Here is an 18,780-nt window from a genome sequence, read left to right as displayed (position 1 = left end):
GCCATCGCCACCTTGGGTGGGGTCCTGAGATGGGCAGCGGGAACGCCTGCCTGTTTCAGGGGGGAAACCTCGTCAAACTGGGGTCCCATGACGTAGAGGACCCTGATTGCAATCCTGAGATACAAATGGGCGGAGTGAAGGCGCGTTGAGCGGCCGAACCAGCTGCTCTTCAGACACCCGCTGCTCTTCAAACACCCGCTGGAGGCCACTCAGAAATCCCGCAAAGTTTCTTTTATTTTGTTCTGTCTCTGCTTCTTTCTAAAATCTACAGATTTAAAAGAACATTCCTGACATCACTTAACCATTATATTTCAGATTTACTTCATTTTGTTCACAAATATTTTCAACCTTCCCCGTGTTCCATTCCCTTCAAGGCCGTTACTTAATCTTTTTTCAGAGAAGTGCAAAAATTCCATGTTGAAAGTCTCTTCTGTATTTTGTTCATTCATTCCTGGGATGTGGTGGTGCAAGGCCAGCATTTATTGCCCATCCCTCATTGCCCTTGAGAAGGGGGTGGTGAGCCGCCTTTTTGAACTGCTGCAGTCTGTGAGGTGAAGGTGCTCCCACAGTGCTGTTAGGGAGGGAGTTCCAGGATTTTGACCCAGCGACAATGAAGGAACAGCCGATATATTTCCAAGTGAGGATGGTGTATAACTTGGAGGGGAACTTGTAGCTGAGGGTGTTCCCATGTGCCTGCTGCCCTTGTCCCTCCAGGTGGTAGAGTTCATGGGTTTGGGAGTTGCTGCAGTGCAACGTGTAGAGGGTACACACTGCAGCCACAGTGCGACGGTGGTGGAGAGAGTGAATGTTTAAGGTGGTGGGTGGGTGCCAATCAAGCGGGCTGCTTTGTCCTGGATGGTGTCAATCTTCTTGAATTTAATTGGAATTGCACTCACCCAGGAAAGTGGAGAGTATTCCATCACACTCCTGACTTGTGCTTTTTATATGGAGAACGGGTTTTGGGGAGTCAGGAGGTAATTGAAAGTCATTTGACCTAATCAGTTGTGAATATTCTCGTGCATTAATTCTCCACTTTTAAACATTGAAAGAACCTACTGTAACAGGTTAATGATTTAAATCACTGTTTTGGTTTGATAATGAATGAATTATAATGGCTGATTGCTTCTAAAATAGTCTATTATTATTTGATTGTTGCATTATTAATCATGAATCACACATTGCGTGCTGCCATTTCATTTATTTTCGTATTTGAACTGGGTATGGATAATATTTCCATTCTTGTACTTGTATCTGGTATTCTTAAGATGTACCCCTTATTGAGGGTTTTACTGGTTAAGTAAGAAACAGGAAAGGCCCTCAGTACCAGGGTTGACAATGTCCATTACATGCCTCCACACTATACTGAGTGGGCCCTTTGTGTTCAGAGACAGGCTGCCTTCCACTATGTTTGGCTGATGGTTGTCTTCACTAATAATGTAAATATGAAATATTAAATAGAAAATAAAACCAGCTCTTCAATATGCTACTGTATAATGTTGTTCAGTTATTTTTGGAGGACTCTCCTGAAATAGACAGAAACACAAATGTTAACGCACAGCAGACCGCTGGCAGTGCTCAAACAGACTAAACAAGGCTCGACTTTGCAGCATGAAAGAGCTCGAGAGTCAATAGTAAAGTGTGGAGCAACTCGCTGATCTCAGCTGCCCAAAACCTGAAGGAAAATGTCTGGGTCTTTCAGAGGAGCGGAAGGGAACTAATCAAAGGAAACGATTGGAAAGCTAATTAGTAAAGACCAATGGATAGTATTGGACTAATTGAGTCAGAGTTTAGTGAAGTGGATGGGCTCGTACTCAATATTGAGGGCGAGTCACTGGGAACCTGTGACAGGAATTTTTGCAACAGGTACAGGGGTAGCAAGAAACAGAAATAAGTGCTGGAGGAAACTGAGGACATAAGATAATAGAGAATACAGTGACGGCAGGAAGAATGCTTGTAAAGACACAATGTAGAGAGATATAGGAACATAGGAACAGGAGTCGGCCATTCAGACCCTCGAGCCTGTTCCAGCATTCAATTAGATCAAGCACTAACTCGTAATACAGAAGAACAAGTCATGGAGGAAGAAGCAGTTCAGAAGCCAGAGAACATGGTTAGGACAAAGATGCAGTTGGTGGGATGCAGGGAGATTCTGGCTGTCGGGAGGTGGGTGGTGATGAGTGTGGTAATGATGATGAGATAGGTCTGTGCACATTGAAGATAAATGACAAAAGTTACTGGAGGAGCAGGAAGGGCTAAATGACAGGACTGCCCTGCCTGAAAGGGCGGTGAAAGCAGATTCAATAATAACTTGCAAAAGGGATTTGGATAAATAGTTGAGTAGGAGACATTCACAGGGCCCTGGGGAAAGAGCAGGGAGTGAGACTAATGGGACAGCTCTTTCAAAGAGCCAGCACAGGCACAATGGGCCGAATGGCCCCCTCCTGTGCTGTGTGTCTATGATTCTCGGTGCTGACAATAGAGACATGGTGACCTCCCCCTCATCCTCCTGACCCTCCCACCCCCCAGTCACCCTCTTCCGCAACCCCCTTACCCCCGCCACCGCTCAGCAGGTTCCCGGGGAAGAAGCGACTGTCCAGCTCGCTCACCAAACCCGTTGCCATGACGCCCCGGCTCCCCCCGAGTGAATAATAACAAGAAGAATCCAAAGTGTGAAATAAACCCCCCCCGGAGTATAAAAGCAGGCGGCGGCCGCCGTGAGCCGCTCCCACCGGCTCCAACTCTCCGAGACAAGGGCCCAGCGCGGCGTCACTGGCGCTCGGCCCAAACACACTGCCCAAGCTCCGAGTCCGACTCCGACTGAGGCCCGGGCCCGCCCCGGAAACCCGCCTCCCTCACTCTGAGTGACAGGCACTCCGACCAATCCGCTTACCGCAGCAGTGCCCCGCCCCGGAAACCCGCCTCCTTCACTCTGAGTGAGAGGCACGCCGGCCAATCCGCTTCCACGAGAGCTCCTAACAGGCCGCCACTGACCAATTAGCGCCGCTGGGAGGCGGGGTTTGCGGACATGATTCCGGTTGAAAGAGGCTCGCGCTCGGAACTTGCCGGTTGGGTTTAAATATTTAATGTTTAACGGCCGACAATCTAACACTTTAATTCTGTGATTTTCTCCCAATCCCAGGATCGGCTGAAATCTTCCTTAGATTCTCTCACAGAGAAGGAATCGGCGGCTCTAGAGACGGAATTAAAACAGAAACAGCAGATTTCCGGAGTTAGGGGAAGGTCTCCCTGAGCTGATTTTCTGGGATCTCGGTTAGTTTTGTTCCCTCTATCGCGGGACATTAATTATGTTTCACATTTCATTTGGTCGGAACAGTCGAGCAGTCTGCAGACCCGCATCACATCCGAGTTCACTAAAATGCACCAGATTCTCACTGAGAAAGAGCAGCGTTTAATCCGAGATCTCAGGGAACAAGAGGGGAAGATTGTAGAAACAATGGAGAAAAACCTTCGGGAAATTCAAGAGAATTTAAATTCTATTCAGGAGGAGCTCTCAAAGTTACAGAAACAGATGGAGCAAAAAGACGGACTGATATTTCTGAAAGTGAGGATTATATTGTGGGTCAGTTCAGTGAAACTTCACACAGTCACTAAATAACCGATCAGAACTGAAATAAATGCAGCATTTGCTGAACATTTGGAAGCTGATTTAAACCGATTGTTTTGTCTATTCCGGGGCGGTTCTGTTGTTGTCACTGAACTAACCTGCTCCCACATTGCTCCCTCCCGGGAATGAGTTGCCGTGTGTGGGTGTGACAGTCCCTGTGTCTGTGTAACACTGATGTTCACTTCCAGTATCTGACACAAATCATAATAAGAACATAAGAACATAAGAATTCGGAACAGGAGTAGGCCATCGAGCCCCTCGAGCCTGCTCCGCCATTCAACAAGATCATGGCTGATCTGGCCGTGGACTCAGCTCCACTTACCCGCCCGCTGCCCGTAACCCTTAATTCCCTTATTGGTTAAAAATCTATCTATCTGTGACTTGAATACATTCAATGAGCTAGCCTCAACTGCTTCCTTGGCAGAGAATTCCACAGATTCACAACCCTCATTTTCTATGTTTCTATGTTTCTCTGGGAGAAGAAATTCCTTCTCAACTCGGTTTTAAATTGGCTCCCCTGTATTTTGAGGCTGTGCCCCCTAGTTCTAGACTCCCTGACCAGTGGAAACAACCTCTCTGCCTCTATCTTGTCTATCCCTTTCATTATTTTAAATGTTTCTATAAGATCACCCCTCATCCTTCTGAACTCCAACGAGTAAAGACCCAGTCTACTCAATCTATCATCATAAGGTAACCCCCTCATCTCCGGAATCAGCCTAGTGAATCGTCTCTGTACGCCCTCCAAAGCTAGTATATCCTTCCTTAAGTAAGGTGACCAAAACTGCACGCAGTACTCCAGGTGCAGGCTCAGCAATACCCTATACAGTTGCAGCAGGACCTCCTTGCTTTTGTACTCCATCCCTCTCGCAATGAAGGCCAACATTCCATTCGCCTTCCTGATTACCTGCTGCACCTGCAAACTAACTTTTTGGGAGTTCATGCACAAGGACCAATGGTGGAGCTTTGGAGGCGTGGCCTATTCAGTTGGAGCCTGGAGCAGTGAGGGAAGGAGCTACCTGTTTTTGCTCCTGTCTGGAAGGCCTTTGAGAGACCTGAGACCAGCCCAGGAAGAGGAGGAAGGGGCATTCTACAATTTTAATCCATCTAGAGGGAGAGGAGGAGAGCTGCAAATTCAACAACTTTATTACTGCTACAGAGAGTTGGGGAGAGAGAGGGAAAAGAACAACAACCGGAAAGAAAAAAACACCATCCAGTGTGGAAGGAGAGAGAAACTTCAACAACCAAAGGTGGGTGTGTTTTGGTGCATTCCCCTAAAAGACTTTGTTGTATTGGTGGGGGGAGGAAAGAAGACCACTCGAGGGCCGGAACATCGCGGGGGGTGTGTGTGTGTGGAAGTGTGTGTGGGGGTCTTGCTTACAGCTAGGCCCCACACACCCTCCCCCATTACCTAGCATGGGATAGCTGGAGCTACCTGGCTGAAGAGTATTTAAGTACACTATTTAACATCGTTGGGAGTGTGTGCCTGGGTGGCTCTAGCTACCCCAGGTGAAGACATCTTCTCCCCCCACCCGAAGACCATCCGCAAAGACTGTGTTTGCTTTTTTTCCATCATCTGGGGAGTGCACCCCAAGAAAAACACCCACCCATCGCTGTGAGGGGAGACCTGCCCTCGCAGACTCCCTCTTTCACACCCCCCTCTCTCTTTCTCTCTCTCTCTGCCTCTCCCCTCTCTCTCTGAGAGCCCCTTTCCTCCTTAAAATTAAATTAAGACAACTGAGCAGAGGGAGCAAGGCCCCTCCCCATTCGTTATTTAGGGGAGAGGTGTGCCCCATTAAGAACTCCCTCTGCTCAAAACACCAATGAGGCCAATTAAAGAACACTAAGGCCTGTGACTTTGGGGTGGGTGTGGCCCTTAAAGGGACCCTGTGATGGCGACTCCATCCACGCCGGTGGCAGGGTCAGCAAAGACATATGCGCAGGCAGCGTTGACATCCACGGCGCGTCCTGCGCCTCCTGCTGCCCTGCCACCTTTCAGATTGATTACAAAAAAACACGGGGTCAAGAGCTACACTCACCCCACAATGAGCATCGAGGAGTGCGTGCGGGCGATGGCTGGGGTAGTCGGCCCCTCGGCCATTGTCGCAGCCTCCAAGATGTCTGGGAAGGCTGTGTTCTTCGTGGGGTAGGAGCGGGCGGTGTCCCTGGCCCTTGAAAAGGGGCTCACGGTGGGTGGCACGTTCCTGCCGGTGGACCCTCTCGAGGCCACCGCGTAGAGGGTCATCATTTCTAACGTCCCGCCCTTTGTTCCCGCTGAGCTCCTCCTCCCTCACCTACACCAACTGGGGGAGGTAAGGTCGGGGATTAACCCATACCGCTCGGCCTCAGAGAGAACAGCCTGCGCCACGTCTTCTTCCACCGCCAGCTTTTTGTCCAGCTGGCGCGGGAGGAGACGACGGAAGGTAATTTTAATGTAGTGCACGAGGGGACTGCCTACCGCGTCTTCTGGACGTCGGACGGCGTGCGGTGCCATGCCTGTAGGGAGGTGGGGCATGTTCGTAAGAACTGCCCCGTCGCCAAACCACCGAGGGCAGCCAAGACTGGCGCCGCCACCACCCCTCCCCCTAGTAGCATCCGCGTGCCGGGAGCTGTGGGTGCGCGGGCATCGTCGGGGGGCCTTTGTTTTCACGGCCTCCGGCGGGGGGGGAGGGAGAGCGTCCGATCGGAAGGAAGGCGCGGAAGAAGGCGAAACATCTGGAGGCGGGTCCCCTCGGTGCGCCAGACAATTTGTTTATCACGCTCATCCCAACCCCGTCACCGGCGAGCGTGGGGTGCCCTGAGCCCGTGCCCAAGCACTCTACCAATACCGCAGAGGGGTTCGGGCGCGGGCAAGATAAGGAAAAGGGGGGAGTGGAGCGGGAGGCCTCGGCAGACATGGAGGTCTCCCTGCCTCCGCTCCGCCCCAGGAACAAAAGGAGGCACCGCTCCAATGAGGCGGAGGGGGAACAACATCCCTCCGCGGAGGAGTCGGTGCCCGCCGCGTGTCCCGCGTCCCCCACCGGCGCCCCCAAATTGCGCCGTAGGCGGGAGGAATCTGTCCCCGGGGAGGGTGAGGCAGTCGAGGCTGCCCAGCCTCTGCCTCCCGGGGATGGCGTGAAAGATCTGCCTGTCGTGGGGGACGTGGGGCCAGCGGAGGAATGCGTAGCCGCCGGGTCGAGCGTCCCGGGGACTGAGGCGGGCGGGGCCGAAAAGGCCGAACCTGAGCCCGCCCAGCTATTAACTAACTTCCCCCGGGAGTCGCTCGGCCCGGAAGAAACTGAAAATATGATTAATTTTAACGATACTCTACACGCTGGGCCGGGGGGTGGCGGCGGGGAAGGGGAAGAACAACAACCCTCGCCCCCTACTTTGGAGCTGAGGGACTTGGTGGACCTGGAGAATTTCCTAGACCAGGTCTCTCCGTGTTCCCCGGCTCCTGGGGTGGGGGAGGACCCCCTTCCGCTGTCGCTTCCCGACTCAGCACCACTTTTAAAGGAGCCCAGTGGGGACTTCTCTGCCGACGATCCTGGGGGTGGGATCGGGGCAGAGCCAGGGCCAGAAGGAGCGGCCAGGCCGTTTGCCGTACCTCGTGCGGTCGACGGGCCGGCAGCTGGCGGCGACATCCCGGGGGAGGACGGGGACTCAGTGGGGGACGCGGGAGAAGATCTAGAGGAAGGCCGCGCTGAAGGACCTGCAGCTTGTCGGGTCCCGAGGCGCGTTCGTGAGGTCGCGGATCCGGTTCCTGCGGGATCTGGACCGCGGCTCCCCCTTCTTCTACTCGCTGGAAAAAAGACAGAATGTCCGTAAGCAGCTCTTGACGCTGCTGGCCAACGACGGCTCTCTCGTCTCGGATCCGGAGGGCGTCAACAACAGGGCCCGTGAATATTACGGGGCTCTGTTCTCTCCGGAGCTGTCCAGCGAGGAAGCACGTAGAGTTTTGTGGGTGGACCTGCCGAAGGTCGGCCCGGAGGGCGCCGATAATCTGGAAGCTCCGCTAAGCCTGGTGGAGCTGACCGGCGCCCTCGCCCGGCTCTCGAGGGGAAAAGCCCCGGGGCTGGACGGGCTGACCGTGGAGTTCCACAGGGCGTTCTGGGACGTCCTGGGGGGCGACTACGCGCGGGTCCTGGGGGAAAATCTGGCGACCGGGGAGATGCCCCTCTCTTGGCGCAGGGCAGTCATCGACCTGCTGCCTAAGAAGGGCGATCTCCGCCTCCTTAAGAACTGGCGCCCGGTCTCCCTCCTCAGCACGGACTACAAAATCTTCGCCAGGGCGATGTCTGCTCGCCTTGGCGCCGTGCTGGACCACATGATCCACCCCGACCAGTCCTACACGGTCCCGGGCCGGACAATCCACGATAACATCCATCTGGTCCGGGACCTCATCCATTATTCCCAGGAGGCTGGTCTGTCTGTCGCCTTCCTATCCCTCGATCAAGAGAAGGCGTTCGACAGGGTGGATCACGACTATCTGCTCGGAACTCTGCGCGCTTTCGGGTTCGGGACGCATTTCGTCGCCGGGATCTGACTTTTCTACGCTGCCGCGGAGTGTCTGATTAAGGTTAACGGGTCCTTGACGGCGCCCCTTCGCTTTGGGAGAGGGGTGCGCCAGGGATGCCCCATGTCCGGCCAGTTATATGCCGTCTGCGTGGAGCCTTTCCTGCGCCTCCTGCGGACGAGGTTGATGGGACTGGCTCTGCAAGGGCCGGGCATGGAGGTCGTCCTCTCGGCTTACGCCGATGACGTGCTCCTCGCGGTAGAGGATCCCGCTGACCTGCGGAGGATGCGTGAGTGCCAGATGTACTCGGCCGCGTCCTCCGCCAGGATCAACTGGGAAAAATGTTTCGGACTCCTGGTGGGTCAGTGGTGGGTGGACTCCCTGCCGGAGGAGCTCAGGCCTTTTGCCTGGAGCACGACCCATCTCCTCTATCTGGGAGTCTTCCTTAGCCCCGACGAGGAAGCCTGGCCGGCGAACTGGCAGGAGCTGGAGGCCAAGGTCGCCGCTCGCCTAGGGCGTTGGACAGGACTGCTCCGAGTGCTGTCCTACAGGGGTCGAGCGCCAGTCATAAACCAGCTGGTGGCCGCAATGTTGTGGTACCGGCTGGTCACTTTGACCCCTCCCCCTGCGTTTGTCGCCAAGATACAGAAGAAGCTGGTGGACTTCTTCTGGAACAACAGGAAGCACTGGGTCTCTGCCGCTGTCTTGAGTCTCCCGCTTAGGGAGGGCGGTCTGTCGTTGGTGTGCGTCAGTGCCCAGCTCGCGACTTTCCGTCTTCAGACCCTGCAGAGATACCTTTACGTTGAGCCCCCTCCTAGGTGGCGTGCTCTGGCGATGTATTTCTTCCGCCAGCAGCACGGCCTCAACTACAACACGCAGCTCCTGTTTGTGAGTGTGGGGGGCGTCAGGACCGCCCTCCGGGAGCTGCCTGTCTTTTACAAGGAACTCATCAGGGTCTGGAACAAAGTCTCCACCAAGTGCAGCTCTCCACCGGCTGGAGTGGCGGCCGTCCTGCAGGAGCCGCTGCTCGGGAATCCACGACCGAGGTTTTGGGTGGCGGTCGGACGAGAGGGCTGTGGCTGGTGAGGTGACCAGGGTCAGGGACCTGCTCGATGGCGGAGGAGCAGGCTGGATGGCGCCAGACACGCTGGCGCGGCGCCTAAATTCTGCCAACGTCCGCCGCGCGGCCGATGCCATCGAGTCGCATCGAGGAGGCTCAAGCACGTGGGGAGATCCCGTCCGAACTGACTCCCGTCCGGACGGAATTCCTCATCGGCGCCAAACCCCGGAACCTCCCTCGGGGGCCGGCGCCTCACAACTTGAGCCGCCTCGGGGAAATCCCTTCCGTACCTTTCAGTTCCGCGCGGAGGGGTTTCCTGTACGGGCTGCACCTGCACACTCTCAACTTTGCCATCCTCGCCTGCCATCCGGACACGCCATGGCGTACCATCTTCCCGTCCGGAGGAGGCGGGGGTCGCCGATGGAGGGCACTCTACGCGGGGGTCCTCCCACTATTTATCGGGGACTTGGCCTGGAGGGTGGTGCACGGAGCAGTCCCGTGCAATAAATTTTTAAGACGGTTCACGGGCTCCCAGGCCGCCTGCAATTTCTGCGGTCTGGAAGAGTCCGTGTTCCATGTTTTTATTGAGTGCACGAGGTTGCAGCCCCTGTTTTGTTATTTAAAGGGGCTGCTCCTGAAATTCTGGCTGCACTTCAGTCCCACGCTCCTGTGCGGAGGGGAGCGGGTAGGTCCGAGGGCCTCCTCGTAGGACTGCCCCTGGGCACGGCCAAGGGTGCCATCAGCCGGTCCAGGCAGCGGGCGGTCGAGGGGGTCGTTCAACCTGACTGCCTGCCTCTCTTCCACGCGTACATCCGCGCCAGGGTGTCCTTGGAGATGGAGCACGCGGTGTCCACCGGTACGCTCGCGGCCTTCTGCGAGAGGTGGGCACCGGAGGGACTGGAGTGCATCATCACGCCCGGCAACCAAATTTGAATTTGATTTTATGTTTTAAAGTTTAATTTGTTTTTAATTGCCAGTGTTTTTTAGTGTCCCCCTCCCCTTTTATAGGGGGTACTTAGAGAAAAAAATAATATGATTTTAGTGCCCAAAAAAAAACTTTAAAAAAAACACAAAAAAAAATCCAAAAAATGGGCGTTGTAAATGTTTGGTGCGTCCCCCAGATCGGGGGGCCACGATTTAATGTTTTTGTTTTCCCCAAAAAGAGTTTCATGGAGAAGGACCCCCCAGGTCCCTCTGCACCGCAGCATGTTGTAATTTCTCCCCATTCAAATAATATAACCTTTGTTAATTCCTGGATTCTTTTACCTCAATCTGGTTCAGTAAAATTACTGAGTCGAATACCTCTTGTGCTTTGAACAAAGCAGTCTTTATTACCGGCCAGTAAGACCTATCAGACAGAAGATATACTCTCTGGATAGAGCGTACACACTCCCTACGGATAGGTGAAGTTACATCGTAAAGCGTCAACAGTTATACAGTTTTGAAATCAGATAACAAAATACAAATGGATTGACAGTCTAACTCAGCCACTCATTAGTCAATCTATATGAGATGTTTTTTATGAAAGCACAAGCATTGCCTCTAAATGTTTCAATCTAGTGGTGTGACTATTAACTGAGACCTTGCAATTCTGCAGATTTCTTTCATGTTACAATTAGATGTTATTGGCAGGATTTAGTGACTTGAAACCTTGAGAAAGACAGTTAGCTATGCTGATGTTGCACTATTTGCAATCTGACATTCTCCCAGCTATTCTTCCATGGCTTATACATTTTCATATATCCCGTTTACTTTACTGTCCTTAATTCCATATATTCCGTTCAGATATCCACATCCCTCCTTTTATCATTCTATGATAACATTTAGAATCATTCTAGGAGTATTGCATTCATCCGTTCGCACTCCCTTTCCAGAATCATATTATTGTTGAGTAGTTCTCTAGTTTGTTGGATCATAACCCGGGAACCCTTGACCACAAGAGGGTCTGTTAACCTTGTCATTACTTTACAGCAGAGGTTAAGGCAACCAACAATCAAACAGCAGGTAATTATTATGATGAGAACAATTGCGCCATGTATTAGATAGGATCTCCAAGATCCACCCAGAAACCAATCAAACCTGCTAAGTTCTTTTGCTGGTGTGGATAACTTCTTCACCTCCCTCCTTATGTGATCGGCAAGGTGGGTTATGTTTTCTGAACTATCAGGAATGTAAGTGCAACATTCAGATCCTATCAGGGCACACGTTCCCCCTTTCTCAACTAACAGGTAATCGAGGGCCATTCGGTTTTGTAATGCTACGGTCCTTATCGCTACCATTTCAGCTGTGATGCCCTCCAGAGCCTCAGCAGTGCGGTTAGCTACCTGTTCCAATATCGTTTCTTTGAATCCATCTAACAGTCTCAGTTAGGGTCAGTGGAACGGTGCGCAAAGGAACTCCCCCTTTGGAATGTATAGGGATATGTGAACACACCCAGCATCTAGTGAAGTGCCCTTTTTCCGCATAAACGTAAGATATATACAAAAAGGTGTTTACATGGAGCTCTCGCCTTTGTCTTCCTTCCCGTGCGCCAAAACTGTCATATATCAACACTATTATGCAGACAGTGGCATACAGACACAGTCTCATCTTATGGCTCAGGATTCAGATAAATAGTCCAATTATTTTGCTGATTAAAAGAGTTCAGTTTTCCCGTCTCTCTTCTCAGGTCACCGTCGGTGTAGCTGGCTGTCTATCACTACGGGTAAAAGTTCAAACTGGTCCACGTTCCAATTTAGGATGCCAACGGCCTTGTTCAGCTATGGAGAAGAGGAAGTCTGGAACAGAAACAGGAGTTAGAATAACCAGTAAAATAGGTTTGTTAGAGGGTGTGGCTTGCAGTAATGCAGGTGAACCCAGGCACTTTTCCCCTCAACCTTGGCTGCAGTGGGGGGTAGTGAGTGACACCTAAAAAGGCCCCTCCCATTGTGGCTCTAATCCCTTCCGAATCTTTACTTCCCTGGTGCCACGAGGGACAATTCGGGTAAAACTGGGAGGTCGAGGTGAGCATCTTGAACCTGGTTGTGAACTAGTCGCAGAGCCTGAGTCAGAGAAAGAACATAGGTGGTCATCAGTCTAGCTGAGATCTCATATCTAGGAACAATTTCCCTCATTAACACCTTAACAACAGTCTGAGTCTTATTGTCCAGGTTAGGGTAGGCTTCAATCCATCTGCCAAACACATCTACTATTACTACCACATATTTGTAACACTGAACTTTTTGCAACTCAATGTAGTCCAACTGAAATGTCTCAAAGGGACCTTCGGGTAGGGGCGTTTTACCTCAATCACAGGGGACTCCCTTCCCTGGATTATGTTGCTGGCCAACCAGGCAACGACTATTGGTTTCTGGGTGAGCGCCTGGAGTCTAGGGTGCCCCCAAGTAGCCAAAAGCGTATCACTTGTTGCCCTTGCTCCACAATGAGTAGCAAAATGCAGACATTCTATAACCCATGAGGCCAACTCGTCAGACATGCAAGTCTGTTCCGCGGGAGTGGTCCAGAGTTTAGAAACATTGTCATAAGTACATGCATAATATTTCCACAACAGTTTATCTTTTTCAGGAGCGTCCTCCTGTGCTTTTATAACATCTTGGATGGTTGGCATTGGTTTTTCCGAGGCTAACTTATCCTTCGCAGGATTTTTAGTCTGACTCATAATTTTGGGCACTACCATCTGTTGGTCACGAGAGGCCTGTTTGGCCTCTTGGTCAGGACAACGATTCCCTACATCAACCAGAGAATTTCCGGTAGTATGGGTGGTACATTTGACAATGGCAATGCGTTTGGGGAACATGAGGGCTTGCAACAAATCAGATACTAACTGTTTATGAGATATCTCATTCCCTTGCGAGGTTAGGAATCCCCTATTTTTCCATAATTGTCCGAAATCATGGACCACCCCAAAGACATACCTAGAGTCGGTATAGATATTGACTTTGAGATCTTTGGCCAAGATACAGGCTCGGGTGAGGGCGAATAGTTCAGCTTGTTGAGCAGAATAGGCGGTTTCAAAAGCGGCAGATTCCAAGACCTGATTCTCCTGGTTTACTATGGCGTATCCTGAGATTCGTGTATCTTCTGGATTAATAGAAGTACTTCGGTCAACATACATAAACAATCATGACTGGGTTCTTCCTCATCTTGGGTTGGCTCAGTAAGAATACAGTCTGGATCTTCCATTGGTACATCAACTAAATCTTCCCTGACTGATGTGGCCTCTTAAATTAAAGATAAGCAATCATGACTGGGTTCTTACTCATCTTGGGGTGGCTCAGTAAGAATACAGGCCGGATTAATTGCAGTACAGTGCCGAAAGGTCAGTTTAGGATTGCCTGTGATTTGAGTGGGTTCTGTCGGATAGAGGGCCAGTCCACATTGCCCTGCACTGGGATCTCAATCGGATCAATGGGAGTATAACCCACTTGGGAGGGGTTCTCTGCCCACACATGAGGATCCACATAGTCAGGTATGTCCGAGCCAGTATGATGCTGTAGAGTCGTTAAGACCTTCTCGGGGTCCCCATGAAATTGGACTGTTCGGCCATGTTTTACGATTTGCACATCCCGGCTGGTAGGGTCAGCCTCATCTATGGCCTTGCGTACCATAACTCCCAAATCTTTAGCATGGTGAGGGGCTAATACTTCACGAGCAATATGCGGTGCCATTGTTAGGGGCTGTTTCCACAGATTCTTATCCACTTCCACAAAATCTGCCTCTCTTTCCAGTCCAGTCACTCTAGCCCTTAATAGAATTCCCTTCATTTCCCCTTCGTGATCCTGATAAAAGTTCTGCAGGTCCTGATTCTTTCCACTGGGATCGTATGCTAGGGTCACGTGATAGGGTGCCTGCGGCAGGTCCAGAGACCACCACTGAGGGGTTCTAGTGGTATAATACTGCCGCTTAAGGGTTTCCTGTTTTACAATAATCCCATCATCTCCACACTCCAAATGCAACTGGAATTTGCAGAGGAGGTCTCTAGCCATCAAGTTACAGTCCAGATTGGTAGTGATGACAAATCGATGTTCTATCAATTCTTCTTGGTAACCCACTTTAACTAATTCTGACACCGGGAATGTCGAGATTTGTCCCAGGAATCCCGAAAGTTCCTGTGTTTCAGTAGAGGCAGGGAGTTTAAGCTTTGATTGTACAGAAGACATGAAGGCTCCCGTATCTATCAAAAAGGGTTGCCATTCATTCAGAATTTTTAACGATATCATTGGTTCGTCGTCCGGGGAGGATCCCTGTACAATCAAGCTGTGTAGTCAATTGGGGGACAAGTGACCAAAGGGGTTGTTCTGGGAGAAGTTAGTGTAAAATCCTCCTCTCCCCCCTTGCCCCCCTCCTTTCCCTCCTCTTCCTCTTCCACGCTGATGGTAGGGGCAATTTTTAATCCAATGTCCTTCCTGCCCACAATTAAAACATCCATCTCTCCTTTCCCAGCCCCGACCTTTTCCCATACCAGGCCGGGGACAGTAGGGTGGTCCGTAATTAGCAGGGCCCAGGCCATTTGGGTGTTCGATATAACCGTATCCCTGCTTATTCACCCAACCAGGCACGCAATACTGCGGTTCCATCTGGTATCCCCTTGGATCGGGTTTTGGTCCTTCCATCTGAGGCGGCTCTTCCCTTCTAGTCACGTATTCAGTCTTGACTCGGGTTGGGGGCGCACCTCCCCCTCCCCTTTCTTTTCCTGCCAATAATATCTAACTGCCCTTTCCATTTGTCCGGATAGCGTGAGCAATCAAATAGTTGTTTGAAGATCACAGACATCTATAGAGGGGTGGTCTGCAGCTTGTTGTGCATCAGGGTTTGGCATTGGTCTGACAGGGAATTGGTGTCGGGACTTTGGGATCTTGGAAATCATTTCTAGGCTGGAGGATGTTTCAGAGCTGTCTGACTGCTTGACAGTTCTGCGTCTCGATCGGCGGGGGTGTTTGCTATGTTTTTCACAACTTGGACTGGTAGATTGACTAGAAGATTTACGGGACTGTCTGTGATGTCGAGATATGAGATCTAGTTCTTTCGGCTATATTGCTTGTGAACTGGGGATCCGAATCGCTATCAGAGGATGAGGAGTCAGTTTGGGTTAGTTGCTTTGGTGATATGTGGTTGTTCCTAACTCCTCTCGCCGAAGTGTAAGGTGGAGGGTGTTGGGAAGAGGACTGGAGCAAGAGGCCAGGGGGTGCGGGAGGCGCCGTTGGGCGCTGAGTCAGTGGCCACTCATCAATTTCATCATCAGCCTCGGTTAACACAATGCCAGCCATTTTAACTCGTAGTTGATCAATACCTTTCTCAGAGGTCCCAGAGGATCTCTTAGTAAGTTTCTCGTGCACACATTCTTTTTTTAAAGACGTCTACAGTTTTAACATGTGTTCCCTCTGTCAATGCAAGTCCGAATTTAATAGCATTTGTTTGCCAACTTGACAGAAGTGATGCATCTTTTAATTTCTGACAATAATGTCGCCAGGTTGCAATTAAATTTTTAGCCCCTTCTCCTCGTCCCCTTCTCCAAATTAATCCCTGTGCTTTTTTTTTTGCTACCTCTACGCTTCTAGTGCCACCTAGAGGCCACTGGTCATCCCCTAATAATTTATTCAGGGCTCCTGATAACTTTCTAAAGTCTTCAGCTCTTTCAGGGAATTCCTCACATAGCTTTTGTAGCGGACTATCCGCATCCGTGGTTTTATCTAACTGATTACCCATTTTCACGCTGCTCCTCGTATTACTGTGTCGCTACGCGTTCGTGTCGTCGTGCAATTTAAACAAACTTAAAAATAGACACAGACTTTACAGAAACTAACACTGACTTTAACTAACTCCAAATAACCAAACTTTACTAATGCTAACACTGACCCGCGTCGCCGCGCGATTTAGGATACTAAACTACCACGTCGCCTCGCAGTTCACGTCGCCGCGCAATCCGCGTCGACCCGTGGCTCGCGTCGCCGCGCGAGTTAAGATACTTAAAACTTTAAAAGATAAACAAGGACTTCTAACACTTACCCGCGTCGCCGCGCGATTTCAATACTTAAAACTTTACTTAAAACTCTAAACACTTAAGACTTACAAAGACTTACTGACATTAGCACTGACTTTCGCGATTCGCGTTGCTGCGCCTCTACGTCACTACGCGTTGGCGTCACTGCGCGTTTACGTACTGCGCGTCTACGTCACTGCGCGTTCGCTTTCCTGCGCGTTCGTTTCGGCCCTTCTCCTCTCGGCCGGACGCTCGCGCCGCTGCGCGTCTCGCGTTGTTTGTGCGTCTGCGCCGCTGCGCGTTCGCGTCGGCCCTACCTTCCGAGTTGCTGCGGGGGTTTTTTTTTAAATTCAATCAGAGCCTAGACGGGCCAAGTGATATACAAGGTCGACGTCGTACCTGAGTTGAACACCTATCTTCTATTTAAATCCCCATTTTATTCCCTGTGAGCCTAATTTTCTAATTTTCTAAAGTCTTACGAGCCTCAATTAATTTCTTTCAGTCTCCAAATTTCCCTATCCTTTCGCGTTACTGCGCAGTTTAAATTCAATCAGTCAATGAAAGCCCTAATTTAATGGAGTTTTTCTGCCAACTGGACAGGAGTGATTTTATTTTTTTTTACTGCAGTGGAATTTTTCTCATAATTTAAAATCTCAGAACATTTAGTACGTTATTTTTTTTCATAACTAGAGAGAAGTCTGGCACGTAGGCTGTGGACTGCTTTTCGTTATCTCAATTGTTCCAGCCTCAAGGTCGTGTTATTTAATATAATTTTTTTTTGGAATCCTTTTGAATCCATCTCATTTGCTTTGCTGTGCCTTCTCTGAATGTTTTCTTTCAACAAGTTTTTCTTTTTTTTTAACCACCGGGACCATGTAATTTTTTTCTTTTAACAAACCTATCCTTTGTGCATTTCCTGGCTCCATAACTTATCATCCGAATATACGTAATTCAATAAGGTTCACACTCTTAAAATTCCCACATACAGGACAACACTACGAAGGGTTAAAACAAACTTTCATTCTGTTTGAGATAAAACAAACCACAACTCCCCAGCTTTTTTTTTACAGTAAAAATCACAGAAGCATTTCTCATTTAAACAGACATTCACAAGAGTCTCTTTTCTTTCCTATTAATTTTTGGATCCATGATTGATCATCTATCCCTATCTAGCTCTAACTATAACCTATCTTTCCAAGTCGCCGCTTGGTTTGCGTCATCGCGCAATTTCCCTATCTCTCTATCCCTATTCTAAGTTTGAAAGGTATTCACCAGATTGTCCTGGATCTCGTTCAGACACTACCTGAGAACCAGCGAGTGGCCACACTTTCCTCAGACTTTTGAAACCGGGGGAAACTGGAGCAGTATTGAAATCATACTCACTCCAGTGGCCACTTTCCCCTCGTCTCGTCCAAGGCTAGTCTGGCTCTTAATTCGCAAGTTTTCGTCAGTCGTCCGTTGAGATCCCACTTCTGACACCAAATGTTAATTCCTGGATTCTTTTACCTCAATCTGGTTCAGTAAAATTACTGAATCGAATACCTCTTGTGCTTTGAACAAAGCAGTCTTTATTACCGGCCAGTAAGACCTATCAGACAGAAGATATACTCTCTGGATAGAGCGTACACACTCCCTACGGATAGGTGAAGTTACATCGTAAAGCGTCAACAGTTATACAGTTTTGAAATCAGATAACAAAATACTAATGGATTGACAGTCTAACTCAGCCACTCATTAGTCAATCTATATGAGATGTTTTTTATGAAAGCTCAAGCATTGCCTCTAAATGTTTCAATCTAGTGGTGTGACTATTAACTGAGACCTTGCAATTCTGCAGATTTCTTTCATGTTACAATTAGATGTTATTGGCAGGATTTAGTGACTTGAAACCTTGAGAAAGACTGTTAGCTATGCTGATGTTGCACTATTTGCAATCTGACATTCTCCCAGCTATTCTTCCATGGCTTATACATTTTCATATATCCCGTTTACTTTACTGTCCTTAATTCCATATATTCCGTTCAGATATCCACACCTTTTACTGTGTTTTTTCCCAAGGTGGATGACCTCACACTTTCTGACATTGTATTCCATCTGCTAAACCTTAGCCCATTCGCTTAACCTATCGAAATCTCTTTGTAACCTCTCTGTGTCCTCTACACAACCCGCTTTGTATCATCTGCAAATTTTGTTACGCTACACTTTTTGCAGCTGACCGAAGATTTGGAAATGTATAAACTGTGAAGAAAGGTTGTCGCAGCCATTGGGAGGACAGAGACAGACTGGTGGAATGGGCAGATGAGATTTAACGCAGATAACTGCTGCATTTTGGAAGGAAGAATGATGAGAGGCAACATAAACAGAATGGTACAATTTTATAGGATGTGTTACAACAAAGACACCTAGGGAATCACATACACAAATCTTTTAAGGTGACAGGACAAGTGAATGAAACTGTCAAAAAACATATGGGATCCTGTGCTTAGTAACTTTATTTATAGAGTAACAAAACAAGGCACTTATTCTGAATCTTTATAAATCTCGGATTCGGCCTCAGCTGCAGTATTATTTCTACACTTTTGGAAGGATGACCAGAATTGGAGAGGGTGCAAAAGAGATTCACC

General features: G+C 49.7%; 1 protein-coding gene and 1 long non-coding RNA gene across 2 annotated transcripts in view; both read right to left on the bottom strand.

Moving 5' to 3' along the window:
* The window catches only part of LOC139230641 (E3 ubiquitin-protein ligase TRIM39-like), a 75,509-nt gene that overhangs the window by 9,299 nt on the left and 47,430 nt on the right, over positions 1–18,780 (bottom strand). The window lies entirely within an intron of this gene.
* Positions 10,483–16,305, bottom strand: LOC139229677 (uncharacterized). Its single transcript, XR_011587781.1, has 2 exons — positions 16,257–16,305; positions 10,483–11,954 (listed from the first exon to the last, which is right to left on the bottom strand). It is a non-coding gene; the product is annotated as an uncharacterized lncRNA (long non-coding RNA).

The sequence above is a fragment of the Pristiophorus japonicus genome, chromosome 19 (assembly GCF_044704955.1).
Source record: "Pristiophorus japonicus isolate sPriJap1 chromosome 19, sPriJap1.hap1, whole genome shotgun sequence".
In the NCBI taxonomy this organism is placed as follows: Eukaryota; Metazoa; Chordata; class Chondrichthyes; family Pristiophoridae; genus Pristiophorus; species Pristiophorus japonicus.
The sequence above is the reverse complement of the archived record's forward strand: the minus strand, read 5'-3'. Positions and strand labels throughout refer to the sequence as shown.